We start from the raw sequence: 15,926 nt of genomic DNA on the forward strand, positions 1-15,926 counted from the left end.
TAAAAGTATTTCTGATACCCAGTTTTGCCTTCCCATAGGTGAATTTCACCAAGTTATTCCAAAACTTTTCTACTCACCACAACACATGCCACCTTTACCACCTTACTTCCCTCCCAGCAGAGAAACTTGCCTCTTTTCCTTATGTAACTAGTAGATGGGACTATAGTAATTTGTTTTAGTAACCTCTCAGCTCATTTAAATAATCTGGTCTCTGCCTCAAGACCAGTGGTTCTCAGCTAGAGTTGATTTTGCTTTTTCTCCAGCCGGGGGACAGTTAGCAGTTTTTGGAGACACTTTTTGGTTATCACAACTTGGTGTGGGGTGCTGCTGGCATCCAGTGAATATTAGATTAGGGTGCTGCTAAATATTCTATAGTGCATAGGGCAGCACCACCCCGTAACAAAGAACTGTCTCCACATGTCCGGAGTGCCCAGGCCGGGAAACCTTGCTCTAGTTTTAGACATATCATGCTGTAGGTTCTAAGCAACTTTTTCATTATTCTGGTTCACTCAGAACACTGCTTCATCAAATATCTTCTCTTTCCGGTACTTTTTTTATTTTTTATTTTTTGAGATGGAGTTTCACTCTTGTTGCCCAGGCTGGAATGCAATGGTGCTATCTCAACTCACTGCAACCTCTGCCTCCCGGGTTCGAGTGATTTTCCTGCCTCAGCCTCCCAAGTAGCTGGGGTTACAGGCATGCACTACCACACCAGGCTGATTTTCTATTTTTGGTAGAGACAGGGTTTCTCCATGTTGGTCAGGTTGATCTTGAACTCCCGACCTCAGGTGATCTGCCTGCCTCAGCCGATCTGCCTGCCTCAGCCTTCCAAAGTGCTAGGATTACAGGCATGAGCCACTGCATCCAGCCTTCCTGTATTTTTTTTAACCTCTCCCTCTTCACTGACACCAAGTGTTCCTATTAACGTGCTCACATCTCTCACTTATAAAAAAGAATAAAACCTCTCTCTTTTCTAGTTACTGGTCTGTTTGTTCTTTTGTAGAATGATCTTTGGGAAGAGTGTTTTCATTTATTTCAGTTTCTTCATCTCTTATTCCTTAGTGCACTATCGTTTGCTTTTTACCCCACCAATCCATTGAAATTTCTTTCCAAAGTCACCAGTGATCTATTGACCAAATTTAGCAGCCATTTTCCCTGCTTGTCTTACTTGATAGCACCACAACATTTAATGTTAGTGACTACTTTCTTGAAACTACTCCCTTGACTTTACAAACCACTCTCCTGTGGCCATCATCGGTGTTTCTTCTCTGAATTTTACAACTTCCCATGTGGTTCCATCTATTCACATGTGTTCTTGCCCACATGAGCTCCCTTAGGACCAACATACCAGTGAGTACACCTTTGATACCCAGGTCTGCCTAACTTTCTACCTAGATACCCTATAAGCATCTTAAGCTTAATCTCTATATTTTCTCTTCCAAATTCCCACCAAAAATGTTTTCTCTTTACCCAGTGGTTGACATTCCCATTCTTTCCATTTCCCAAGTTAGAGACTAGGAAACTATTCTCTTTTGCTCTCGTAACATCCCTTAGTAACAAAGTGGTTAGGATTTTTACTTACTAAATATAACTGAAATTTGCATTTCCATGGCCTTGATTCAGTCCTTTTTTTTTTTGAGACGGAATTTCACTCTTGTTGTCCGGGCTAGAGTGCAGTGGCACGATCTCGGCTCACTGCAACCTTCACCTTCCCAGTTTCAAACGATTCTCCTGCCTCAGCCTCCCAAGTAGCTGAGATTACAGGAGCCTGCCACCACGCCTGGCTAATTTTTGTATTTTTAGTAGAGATGGGTTTCACCATGTTGGCCAGCCTGGTCTCGAACTCCTGACCTCATGATCCACCCACCTCGGGCTCCCAAAGTGTTGGATTACAGGTGTGAGCCACCGCGCCGGCCTTGATTCAGTCCTTCATTGATGGTTGCAGTGGCTTCAAAACTATCTTCCAGGCTCAGTACTGACAAAGACATCTGCAGTGCTTACCAGAGTATTTTTTTCCAGAATTTTCCTAGGTAAAAAGAGAGCGTAGCATCTGGAGCTACATTACCGGAGTTTGAATTGAAGGTGAATCATTTTTGTTTTGGGTGCTTCAAAATTCCCAGTGGTAATGAACACATTAGTACCAATTTTATAAGGTTGATGTAGGGTTAAGCGACTGAGTACATGTAAAGCACTTGGAACAGTTCTGGGTACATAATGTTAGCTGCTATTACTTTATACAATCATTAATGTTGTAATACACATCTGAACACACATACCTACTAAAAGTTCTTCATTTCTGTGATAACCTACCAAATAAAACTTAAACTGCTTATTCTGACTTGCTGGACTCATCATAACCTGTTTCCAGTTTCTTCTCTGGTCTCTGCTGTAAATACCATGTGTTTCAGCAATTTGATACTCTTAGAAGTTCCTCCAGAGTGCTTTTACTGCTTGACTGTTTTTCTCCCTGAAATGCTGTCCCCATCTCCACCGTGTAGACTCCTACTTAGTTGACCTGTTTGCTTTTTCTATTTTAACCAAATGAGCTCTTTGAGGACAAAGATCTTATTCATGCTTATAATGTCTGACTCATAGTACACATTTAGTAAAAATTTGTTGAAAGCATAAACGAACATTTAAAAAATGAGAAGAGACTTGGCACAGTACAATTCCAGCACTTTGGGAGGCTGAGGTAGGAGGATTGCTTGAGCCCAGGAGATCGAGACCAGCCTGAGCAACAAAGTAAGACTCCATCTCTACAAAAAAACCTAAAAATATTAGCCAGGTATGGTGGTGTGCGCCTGTCGTTGCAGCTACTTGGGAGGCTGAGTGGTAAGCAGATCACTTGAGCCCAGAAGGTCAAGGCTTCAGTGAGCTCTGTTCACGCCGCTGCACTCCAGCCTGGGTGACAAAATGAGACCCTGTCTTTTTTTTTTTTTTTTTTTTTTTTGAGACAGTCTCGCTCTGTTGCGCAAGCTGGAGTGCAGTGGCACGATCTCACCTCACTGCAGTCTCTGCCTCAGTACCAAGTAGCTGGGACCACAGGCACCTGCCACCACTGGGTTTCACCATGTTAGCCAGGCTGGTCTTGAATTCCTGACCTCAGGTAATGCACCTGCCTTGGCCTCCTGAAGTGTGGGGATTACAGGCGTAAGCCACTGCACCCAGCCAAGACCTTGTCTTCAAAACAAAACCTAGAAGAATCAAACCACTGAGATCTGGAAAAATTAGTTATTTGTTACACAAAGCCTTGCACCAACAACTTCAGCATCACTTGGAAGCTTGTGATGCTCAGAATCTTAGGCTTCATCCCAGTCACCGAATCAGGATCTGCATTTTTAAAAGATCCTCAAGTGATTCATAGGTGTGATAAAATTTAGTTGTAGTTCATTTATCGTTTCCCCAACAAACATGGGTTTTCGTATATTTGAAATCTTATTTTTGATGTTACTACAGATTAAAAGAATTTTGTAAATCAGCTTAGTGACAAGAAAAGTAAAACATTTAAAAATAGCAGTTAAACTGAATAATGTTTTTTTTCCTCCTAGACAACAGTTAGCAGAAGCCATATGTACAGTTGTTTCTGAAGGCGAGATCATTTTTTAACTAGAGCTGTTCCATGGTGTATTTAAGTTTTATTTGATACCATCTCTGATAATATTAGAGCCTTGAGAGCATGTCTCATATGAATATTTTTGTTTTGCCTATAGGTTGAATTTCATGAAATGTTGAGGTGGAAGTCTGTGGATTAGGACTGAGGGAATACCTTCTTAGACTTCTTTGGTTCTTTCTGATTTTTTGACAGGCTTCCCTAAGTTTGTCCTAGGCCTCATTCTACTTTAGTAGATACTGGCAAGGTGCCCATTAGGAGAGAATAGAATTTAGTAAAATGTGAAAGGTCTTTAAAAAGTGTCATTGGTAAATAAGATGAAAAGATTGGAAATCATCGAAACTTTATTATTTAAAAGTTAATGTAAACACTGTGTTTAGCTCAAGCACCTTAAGAGGTATGTCTTCCATTCTTACACATCAACATACAGAGGTGAATGTTGTTATATGGCACAGCTTTTGTGTAGTACATGTTTCAGTCACAGTATTAAAGTTTCTATTAAAATATTTCTAAAAATATGGGAAATGTGATATTTTAAATAAATGGGCCTGAAAAAAATAGCTTACAGTTAAATGTTTTTATCAGATTATGAGAGTTCCAAGTTTCTAGATTATTTGGAATAGTTTACAAAATAGTTTAAACAGATTTTCAACTCGTTTCAAAACTCAAATGTAGACGCCTGAAGGGTGAGAGAGAAAGAGAGTATGTTACCACATGTTTATCATTGGAATGTAGAAACAAATTCATACTCAATTCAGCAAATACTTATTGAAGAACATATTTCAGATGCCTTGATTGATGAAAGTTGGTGACAGTAGGTAATTGAGAAAGATATTATGGTATTGACAGAGCACAGTCCCTGCCTTTAAGGAGTTTACGTTTTAAAAGGGGAGAGACAGCCAGTAAACTCTATTTCAATATAATGTGTGAATTGATGTAACAGATGGGTTTGTAAGATACAGCTAGAACATAGAGAAAGGACACTAGTTGCTAGATTTTCATTAGAAGATGCCTTTTTGTTTCAGCAAATTAACTTCCTAAGTCTCAATATCCTCATCTATAAAAATGGAAATAAAAAGTACCTAGAAGACTCATTTTGAGGGTCAAATGTAAATACATGTGCAGTGCTTAGTACAATACATAAAACAGACTGCATAATAAATGTTGACTGCTACTAATACTTACTGGCAATTACTTAGGGAATCTTTCCTTCTGTCTTTGTGATTTCTGCTTCCTTTTCTCTCTTCCTTCCTTCCTTCCTTTTTTTTTTTTTTTTTAAATATTCGTAGCCCTAGTCCATGGATTTAAAGGAAACATTGCTAAAATCGTGGAGGTCAAATTTAGGTTTCTTTGGACATTTCTTTTCTCCTGTTGTCCCCTCCCTGCGCACCCAACATGAATAACCCTAGTCTCCTCTTTAACTTTTGGAAGTTTCCAGAACAGTAATGGTAGGGTCCTTTTACAGCATGATGTCACGTGTTATTCAAGTCTTGTACTGTCCAATATGGTAGCCTTCAGTCACATATTGCTATTTAAATTTATAAAAAATTAAAAATTCAGTTCCTCAGTCACACCAGTCACCCTTCAATGCTCAACAGTCACATTAGCTAGTGGCTACCAAATTGAGCAGCACAAATACAGAACATTTCCAGGAAGTCCTATTTTATAGTGTTACTCTAGAAGAGCAATTGCTGATAACATAGGCTGTTTACCTTAATTAAAATTATATGATTCAGAATTCTCTGTCCCAAACTATATTTAAAAATTTTTTTTTAAATTCTCACTTCTGGTTAGTTTCCATTAAGGAGTTACCATGCTTGGCAATGCTGATTCTTATTTTTATAAATATAAACTCTACGTTGGTATTTTAATTTGTGTTTTAAGACTTATTAAAATGTCTTGGGGTGTTTTTTTTCAAATATAATTCAGTGAAGTTTTCAGACTCTTTTAAGTCACATCTTTAAAATGCTATTTCTCATTAAAGATAACGTAACATAATGTTGCGATAAATATGTATTCTGCTTTACAATAAATATATAGACTGCTTTAATCCCTTCTTCTTCAGTCTTTTATGTATTATATTTGCCTTTTCTGAGCAACTCGGCTTGTTTTTTCCAAATACAGATAGTATTCAGTTAGGGTGCTTCATATACCAGCTGCCATTTACATCTATGTTATTACCTATGACAGACACATACACATGTTGACAGACAATTTTAAGTAAGTCAGTCCATCCTTAAGATTACCAGAAGACCAGAAAGATTATCTACTAACTGCTGCTGGGCAGATTTTACACTGAGTTTGAAGTGTTCAGTTATATGTAACATTCTGGATCAGTTCGTCAAGAATTCGTCCATAATTCTTCCTGGAAGTGTCTTCATGTGTAGCTGTCAGGATCTTTCCAGAGAGACTTTAAAAAAAATTCTGCAGCCCTAAAAATGATGTTTGCTACTTTCTGATTTGTTGCAATATAAACATATTATTTACAGACAATATAAGGAAATACTGAGTTCATTTTCATACTGTGAACTACGTTATTGCCATATTGACCTGTTCGGTTCACTGTATACTTTATAAAGCCGTATTCTCAACAATGTATCACGATATCAATGATCGTTAGTAATTAGTCTTTTATTCTGAAAGATTGGGCACCAGATCAGAGTTAAAGAGAAAGTGAATAAACCTTTAATGTTTTAACAATATCTTGGAGTTTGAAAACACCATAGAGATCACTTACTGTATTTTTTAGAAAATAAAAAATTTAAAAGAGATTGTGACTTATAGTCATGGGCCTAGGTAGCAGTGTTCTTTTTTATATATACTGTATTCCATATAAGTTTGCATATAATCAAATGTTTACAATTTACACATCTCTATAGAAATGCAATGAATAAACTTGAATTCAGAGAGACTCAAGGAGGGCAAGTGACTTCATGTCTCATTGTCTCAGTTTTTTTTGTTAATGTAAAATGGGCCAATTATTGTATTGAGCTTAAGTGTTTGTTTTGAAGACCTAAAGAGTAATGCATGGTGCTAACACATGCCACGGCATGGTTGAATCTTGATGATACTTTGCTAAGTAAAAGAAGCCAGATACAGGCTGGATGCGGTGGCTCATGCCTGTAATCCCAGCACTTTGGGAGGCCAAAGTGGGTGGATCACCTGAGGTCAGGAGTCAGTGACCAGCCTGACCAACATGGTGAAACCCCGTCTCTACTAAAACTACAAAAAAATTAGCTGGCCGTGGTGGTGTGCACCTGTAATCCCGGCTACTCGGGAGGCTGAAACAGGAGAATCACTTGAACCCAGGAGGCAGAGGTCACAGTGAGCCGAGATCATGCTATTGCACTGCAGCCTGGGTGACAAGAGCGAAACTCCATCACACACACACACAAAAAAGCCAGACACAAAAGATCACATATTATGATTTATTTATATGAAATGTCCAGAGAAGCCAAATCAGTAGAGACAGAAAATAGATAAGTGGTTACCAGTGGCTTAGGGGTGAGGGGGTGGGAAAGAATGGACAGTGACTGCCGATGGTTACAGTTTCCTTTTAGCATGATGAAGATGTTCTGAAATTGGTGGTAGTTACACATCTTTGTCAATATACTTAGAACTACTGAGTTGTACACTTGAAAAAGGTGAAATTTATGTGAATTGATACCTCACTAAGAAAAAAAGGAGTAATGCATGTAAAGTACTTAGCAGGTACCTATTACATAATAAGCTTTTTTTTTTTTTTGAGACGGAGTCTTGCTCTGTCACCCAGGCTGGAGTGTGGTGGCGTGATCTCAGCTCACTGCAGCCTCTGCCTCCCAGGTTCAAGTGATCCTCCCGCCTCAGCCTCCCAAGTAGCTGGCACTACAGGCATGCGCCACCATACCCAGCTAATTTTTGCATTTTTAGTAGAGACAGGCTTTAACCATGTTGGCCAGGCTTTCTCAATAAGCTGTCTTTATAAAGATTTTTGGCTACTGTTATTAGGAACCATTTGTGAATTTTAAGAAAATAATGCAGAAAAACTAGGAAGTATAGGCTGGGCGGGGTAGCTCACCCAGTCCCGCACTTTGGGATCCCAGCACTTTGGGAGGCCTAGGCGGGTGGATCACCTAACGTCAGGAGTTCAAGACCAGCCTGACCAACATGATGAAACCCCATCTCTACTAAAAATACAAAAATTAGCTGGGTGTGGTGGCGGGTGCCTTATAATCCCAGCTACTTGGGAGTGTGAGGGAGAAGAATTGCTGGAACCCAGGAGGTGGAGGTTGTGGTGGCTGGAGATCGCGCCATTTCACCACAGCCTGGGAATGAAGAGTAAGACTCCGTCTCAAAAAAAAAAAAAAGAAAAACTAGGAAGTATAATATTAAGTATTGTATTGTATTTTATTTTACTACCTGAAATACAAATGATTTAACCACTAATGGCATATTTTAATTACTTTTTCAGCAGTAGAATGTAAAAAAGATACACTAGTTTCCAAATTCAGGTATTAATCATAGCGAGTTTTTTGCAATAAAGAATCCCATGTTTTAGTTAGTATTACAGTACTATTTAAATATTTTTCTTAATATATAAGCCATTAAAATGGCAAATTTCATGTTGTATACATTTTACCATGATTTTTTAAAATAATAAATACTAAGTCTCATAAGAGCTTTTAATCCTTGAGAAGCCTTTTTTCTATGTGTATAGTCCTGTCCTTTTTATTATTTCAGAAAAAGGTAATCATAGTGATAGAAATCTTTAACGATGGCAGTTTATATGTATCTTTAGTTTGTGGCTTTTAAAATGAAAATTATTACAGCTGACATCTAATATATGTATCTACTAGGTACTGAGTAGGGCACCCACAGGAAGTAAATTCCATACCTTAAATTAATCTCATGTTGTTAATGTGATAAAATAGAAGACTCAGCATTGTTGGTCTGGGGGAAACTGGTGTTTTAGCTTCTCTTCTCGGCTGTCATAGTGGTGCCAGTAACTTACAGAGTAGAAAACGCTCTGGTTAACGCTCAGAATCTGTAATGAAGTAGCAGAAAAAAGATAGTTTTTGTTTTAAGGGCTTACATAAGATAGTTGAGGACAAAGAATGCACTAAGGATAGCCCCAGTGCCTCCGAATGGCTCTTGATGCATGATGGTTGCTCAGATATTTGTTTAATAAATCAATTTACAGGTATTCATTGGGATGCAATTTGATGATAATTAAATGCATAAATTGTGATAGCTATTTATCAAGCCAATTTTATATGCTAGCATTTTGTTTGAGTGAGAGATTGGGTGGGGATGGAGATACCAGGAAATTCTGTAAGTGTTACCGCCTTCAAGGAACTTGGAAAGGTGGTGGGCGATGGGGAAGATACTAAAGAATGGTGTAAAAAACCCAAGGTTGAATATAGCCAAGTGCTTCAGTACTTGGTGAAGGTGCAAAATGCTCCATATGAAGAGAAAAGAATGTAGTGGTGGGATTAGATTTATGGTGGGAGTGGGATTTGGGGTAGGCCTCAAAGGACTATCTTAAAGGCTGAGAAAGGGTGAAAGGTATTTGCATGTAGGGATACTGATCAGTTATGAGACCAACTAGAGCAAAGGTGTAAAGCCTAAGAGTCAACCCCTCGAAAGTTAATGAAATGTGAGCTCCGTCTGACTGGAGCTGGGAAGTCCACTTTAGGAGAAGGTGACAGACTTATGGTTGGATTGGTTAAGTGAGATGGCGTTATACAGAATCTTCATCATCAGAAGCGGAGTAGTTCATAGTTCACATAGACTCCAGAGGAGGAGTCAGGGGACTTAGTATAGGTTCTCTAACTGAAAAATGAATTGATGTTTAAGGAGAGATTAATTTGGTAGTTTTGTGTATGGTATGAAAATGGGGTTGGAGAGACTAATTAATGGGTTTGCTCCAGAGTGCCCTTGTGTGGGGTATACACTTTTTTTTTTTGTTTTGTTTTGTTTTGCTTTTTTTTTTTTTTTTTTTTTTTGAGGCACAGTTCTGTGGCGCAATCCCAGCTCACTGCAACCTCCGCCTCCCAGGGTCAAGCGATTCTGCCTCAGCCTTCCGAGTAGCTGGGACTACAGGCGCCTGCCACCACACTCCACTAATTTTTTGCAGTTTTAGTAGAGATGGGGTTTCTCCATGTTGGCCAGGCTGGTCTCAAACTCCTGACCTCGAGTGATCCGCCCGCCTTGGCCTCCCAAAGTGCTGGGATTACAGGTGTAAGCCTCTGTACCCGGCCTAGTGTACACTTTTATATGACACATAAGGCTAGGTCTAGGCAGAATTATAAGTAGATTATTGCCTTTTGCCTTTTTTCCCCCCACTATTTTCCCTGTGTCTCTCTTCATTGTCCCCATGGACCCTAATATTACAATAGATTGTCTAGCTATCATAATAGATTCTAGACAATCAGCTGTTATTCAGTGAGTTTGTGATTTGGGGGATAATCTCTTTTTTAAAAAACACAAATTCTCACTTTAATAAGTGACTTTTGTAAACCAAGAGCTTTCCTTGTCAAATTTTCATTATAGGTTAATGATGAAATGGCAGGTAATTCACACTTTTGGACAGAGCACACCGCCCCCGTGGAATCACCCTACAGAAGAGGCCAGCTATAAAGGATGTCTCACACCTTTAAGATCAGTGTTTCTCAATGTGTGGACCATGGATACCTGTATTAGAATACACAAAGGATTTGTTTAAAATTCAGGCTGAGCCCCTCCCAAGACCTAATAGAGCTAAAAGCTTTGGGAGTAGGTGGAGGAAACCTGCATCTTTACCCAGCAATCCAGGTAATTTATATGCATACTACATTTTGAGACCCACTGATGAAAGAATTCTAATTTTCTATAGAGTTACTCTAGCAAGGAACCTTCTCATTTCTTATATATTAGGTTATTTCTACATGGGACATTTCCCAGTAGACCATATTATTTATGGTATCTTACTAGGTGGAAGCCAAAAGAACATTAAATAATCTGCTGGTGTTTGGGGGTTAGTTTTGCACTATTTCTTACAGTGCAAGCAATTCTTGTTACCTTGTAAAACGGTTCCCCCTTTGAAGGGTTGAATACTATTCACATAGCAGCCCAGCCTGTGGTATATGTGTTTAATCTGTCAAATCTCATTCCATTTTTCTTCTGTAAGAATGCTAATGATACCAATTTCTAGAATCGAATGATTTCTACTCTGCCTGTTGAACTGCAAATTTGAAATCCCCTATAATAATTAGAGCCCTCCTTAGAGTATATTGTAATGACCATTGAACCTGTATCTAAAAATTCTAGTAACTTAACTATCTAGTCTTAAAAACAAAAAATTAAAACAGGAACTCCAAAACAATCTCAGAAGTTAGAGTAGGTGAAGTTAGCCTATTTTAGATGTGTGAAGGGATGGCAGTGGGGGAGAAAGATGGATTACTAAGTATCATTTATTTCTTACTGGGTAAAAATTCAAACAGGAGACCTTATAGCTGCCTTTTTATTACACTTGGCTTCCTTTTAAGTTTATTGGCCTTTGGTTGGTGCATATGTGAATAAATTTAGACTATTATTTTATTTGACTGACAAATACTTAAAAATGAGTGTTCATATTCATTTTAGGTGGAGTTAGAAATGGAACCTGAACTATAATATATAATATAGCATGCCGCTTTCCTTTCTGATTTTATGGTAACATTGAAACTAAAATGTTTCTTTCTAATGTGTCCATCCTGACTGCCATCCTTAAACTAGAGCCTCTTGTCTGCTATCTGAAAAGAGCAACAGCAGGAAGGAAGCAATTGATTTATATACATTTGAATTAGTCTGTAAAGCCCAAGGTCTGTATTTGTTCAAGAAGAGACAGAAGCAGCAGTAATGCTCTGTGCGTCAGGTGGATTAGATGCAAATGTGCAAGCTATCATCTTTCTAAGAGAAGCATTTTAACAAGGCAGTTTTGTTCCTAGCTCTTCTTTTTTTTCTATATATCTGTTGTGTTGATTTTTAATTTGGATTATTTTCCACTGGCTTTAAAAATGTAAGTCTTTCTCAAAAGAGAAAGCATTTTGTAGCATCATAATGTACATTGATTATACATCAAACTATATATAGTGTAGTTAGCTTGATGTAGACTGTGTAGCTTTGTAGTTTGCAACTTAGTTGTATATTTAAATGAGAAACAAGTGACTAACTGGATCCCATCAAGGTGGGTGTTAGGTACAGCCTCAGCCATAAAAGACTTAATCAGGCCGGGTGTGGTGGCTCATGCCTATAATCCCAGCACTTTGGGAGGCCGAGGCAGGTGGATCACCTGAGGTTGGGAGTTCGAGACCAGCCTGACCAACATGGAGAAACCCCATCTCTACTAAAAATACAAAATTTGCCAGGCGTGGTGGTGCATGCCTGTAATCCCAGCTGAGGCAGGAGAATCACTTGAACCAGGAGGTGAGGTTGCAGTGATCCCAGATCACGCCATTGCACTCCAGCCTGGGCAACAAGAGCAAAACTCCCTCTAAAAAAAAAAAAAAAAAAAAAAAGACCTAATCAATACGTTTCCAAGGAGAAAGTGGGATTTTGAAATTCCTACTAGCTGCCAAAAGACAAAATGTTCCTGACACAGCTTTACTACCAAGTGAAAAGATTAAAAAAATTCATTAGCTATAGCAAAAATCAGTTTTCAGTTTTTCCAGTTACCAGTTTTCTAGAAATCATTTGATTTTCAAATCTGCTGTTAGATTGCATTGTGCTTTTAAATAGAGCATCTGGAGACTCTGCTATAAAACTCAGAAATGAAGATGTCTTCATTAAATTTGGTCATAGTAGCATGAAATCTTTTAGCTGAATATAAAACATTTCAACACCTTTAAAGGATAAATGCTCATACCTTCAGGACTGTCAACTACTTTTATTAGTTATGTGGTACTAGATGCATCTCCCTTGGAGCATACTCTTGTTAATTTAAAGTTCCTTGTAGCTTTAATTTTAAAGGACTTATTTGGAATGTTATTAACATTCCTCTCATTTTGTAATCCCCAACAGAATTTTACCATTGCCAGATAATTTAACTAGTGCAGGAATTTGACTTTGTTATAGACTCATGAGGGGCAAATTCTTTACTGATTATTTCATGGTTAGCTTTGCCAGAAGATTAGGAATATTACTATTTTAGTTTCCCAAGATGATAAGTCTTTGAAAATGGACAAGAGAATTGACTCAGTAAAGGTTACAGCCACAAAAACAGCAGAATTGTGAAATTGTTCTCATTGCTGATAAAATGGAGTCTTTAAATGCATAGTTGCATACATGTATGAATGTGTACGCACGCGCGCACACACACACACACACTTTGGGAATGTAATCTGTAAAATATGTTGCCAGTCTCAGATGATACTGTAAAATAAGTGAAGTTTTCATTGTCCCGGCTTTCTTTTCTGCTTGTTTTTATTGATTTTGAAATTAGCCTACCCCAATATCTTCCAGGGAATTTTTAAAAAGTTATCCTTCTCTCTTTCTTGAGGTTCCTCATATACTTTCTATCACACGCACATTTTCACGAGAGCAAAGTCTACCCTTAACTGAAATGAATGACTGCTGAATGATCAGGAACTCCAAGTCCACATGGAATTCTTGCTCTTCGGTCCCAGACTCTCCCTCCTGTGTCCCCCTCAGGCAGGTGAGCATTCTGTAGTTTGTAGCGACAGCTCTTCCTGGTTTGGGTTTTCTTCCTGTCATTGCCTTATTCCAGTTAATCATTACCTAGACTAGTTGCTAAGCTGAAAATTCATATTGTGGAATTTCATATTGGATAACATAGTTGCTTTTCTTGTTTTTTGAACAATGCTTTCAAAAAATAAAGGAAAAAATGAATATCTTAATTACAGCATTTTGGAGCCTTAACGTTTGATCAGTATTTAAAAGCAGTGTTACATGTTTGAATTGTGGTGGTTCTTGAAACTTTTTTACTGCCTTCTTTGTCCTCATGGAGAATGTTGTCCTAAGCACAGAACTTGTCATTCGAGTATCTCCAGGATTTGTACAAATTGTTTATCCTGTGACATCAATTCTTTGTGCTAACTAGTTTCTGCCTTTGACAAGGCTTTTGAAATTTGTGCAACAAAAGCTTCCACGGGTGAAGGACAATGTAGTTTTGTTCACTGCTGATTCTTGGAGTGGTTAACATTTGGGGTGATACTTTGATTAAAGCACACAAGAAAATATGTGAGGATAACTGTGGAAATAGAAAATATGAACATTTTAACATTCTCACACTGAGTGACTTTCATGTAAAGGTTTATTTCCTTCCAGGAATGCTGTCACTTTACTCAATTCAGTGATTTCTTATTTTTTCAAATTAATATTAGTTTGCTTTGACAAATGAGTTTATCAGATTGCTTCATCTGACCAAAATTTTTAAAAGTTCGGTTCTCTGTCCTATTTTTTTGTCATGAACATCTCTCACGCTGATCTCATAATACCTGTTTCTTTCTACCATCCACAGAACAGTCATTTTTCCTTTTTTTCTTGTCATTCAAAATGGTGTTTATTTCGTATTTTTGTCTGTTTTGTTTTAAAAATAATACATGTTTATCATAACTCATTCATCACGTAACAAGGGAGATGAAGTAAAAAATTCATAATTAGCCAGCCAGCCTAATTCTTCTTCTGCAGAGGCAACCACTGTTAGTTCCTCATGTGTTCTTCTAGATGCTTCCCGAGCATATAAGCTGCACATCATTTGTAATGCCTGTATAATATTCTGCTATATGCTTAACCATAATTTAGTTAACCAGTTTTCTCCTGAGGAACACGTTTCCTGTTTTTCTGTTGTGCCCAGTATCTGTAGTTTCCCATGGTGCTCCAGTCCTCTACTGAGGAGGATTTCAGCTGTTTCCTGTTCTCCTCCCTATTCTACCCAGTCTTGACAGAGTTTGGAAGGATGTTTTTCTTTTCTTAGACATGTTATTTTAGAGCACTCAGGGATATAGTAGTTACATGGAATTTCTTGATGTAATGTTTTGTTTTGTTTTGAGATAAGAGTTTCACTCTTGTCACCCAGGCTGGATTGCAGTGGCGTAATCTCAGCTCACTGCAACCTCTGCCTCCTGGGTTCAAGCGATTCTCCTGCCTCAGCTTCCCAGGTAGCTGGGATCACAGGTGCCCACCACCACACCTGGCTAATTTTATATTTTTAGTAGAGAGGGGGTTTCGCCATATTGGCCAGGCTGGTCTCGACCTCCTGACCTCAAGTGATCCACTCACCTCGGCCTCCCAAAGTGCTGGGATTACAGGTGTGAGCTAGCATGGCCGGCTGTGATTTAATGTTAATAATTTTAAAACCCATGAATGTTTTCAGGGAATTAGAGTTAACTTTTAGAAAATTGCTTTCGTAGTGTGCCATGTCATCCTTATGTGAGTAAAGCATTATCCTGTAGGCTGGGAATAGAGAGTACAAAACAGAGGCCAGCCCTGATGGATTCACCATGGGGCTTCACTCTTTCTCTTCACCTTTCACTACTGAAAGCTGTTAGTGTGTGTCTATTCACTATGTGATCCTAGGGCATATTTTACTGATAGGATTATTTGAGTAGGAGTTGTGTGGTGGCAATTGTGAGTTGTTTTTTTTCAGTGGTGGGGGTGGTTTTGAGGCAGCGTCTGGAGTGCAGTGGCATGATCTCAGCTCACGGCAGCTTTGACTGCCTGAGCTCAAGCAATTCTCTTGCCTCAGCCTCCCAAGTAGCTGGGACCACAGAAAGGAACCACCATGCCCAGCTAATTTTAAAAATTATTTGTAGAGCGGAGGTCTTGCTGTATTGCCCGGGCTGGTCTCAAACTCCTGGCCCAAGTGATCCTCCCACCTTGGCCTCCCAAACTGCTGAGGTTACAGGTATAAGCCACTGCGCCTGGCCCAGTAATTGCTTTAACAGTGGTTAATATGGATATTCCTTGAGCCAGAAGCATAATTTTCCCCATCTGATGCCCAAAATGTGAAAGGAGAGAAGACATTGACAGGTCTGCAGAAGCAGGGCCCCGCAAGGTGGCTACAGATACTGTTATGTGGGGCAGGGGTAGGGGAGGTGGTAGGGAGTTGTATGAAAAGTTTAGATCATTTTTTAGTAAAAACTATCTATTAAGGGTTAATTATTTAAAATATGTCCTTATAGGCTGGGCACAGTGGCTTATGCCTGTGATTCCAGCACTTTGGGAGGCCAAGGTGGGCAGATCACGTGAGGTCAGGAGTTCGAGAGCAGCCTGGCCAACGTGGCGAAACCCTGTCTCTACTGAAAATACAAAAATTAGTCGGGCATGATGGCGCACACCAGTAATCCCAGGAGGCTGA

At 38.9% G+C, this 15,926-nt stretch overlaps 1 protein-coding gene across 14 annotated transcripts in view; it reads left to right on the forward strand.

Moving 5' to 3' along the window:
* The window catches only part of SCAF8 (SR-related CTD associated factor 8), a 227,423-nt gene that overhangs the window by 116,450 nt on the left and 95,047 nt on the right, over positions 1 to 15,926 (forward strand). For 3 of the 14 annotated variants that reach the window (XR_013416255.1, XR_013416260.1, XR_001444411.3), the window contains one exon: positions 10,142 to 10,402. The exons of 7 other annotated variants lie outside the window; for them this stretch is intronic. The gene's annotated coding sequence lies outside the window, so the exon portion shown is untranslated. Of the gene's footprint in view, positions 1 to 10,141; positions 10,403 to 13,106; positions 13,263 to 15,926 lie in introns of all 14 variants that reach the window. 4 more of the 14 variants (XR_001444409.3, XR_013416259.1, XR_013416256.1 and 1 more) reach the window with 2 other exon arrangements.

The sequence above is a fragment of the Macaca mulatta genome, chromosome 4, assembly GCF_049350105.2.
Source record: "Macaca mulatta isolate MMU2019108-1 chromosome 4, T2T-MMU8v2.0, whole genome shotgun sequence".
Taxonomy (NCBI): domain Eukaryota; kingdom Metazoa; phylum Chordata; class Mammalia; order Primates; family Cercopithecidae; genus Macaca; species Macaca mulatta.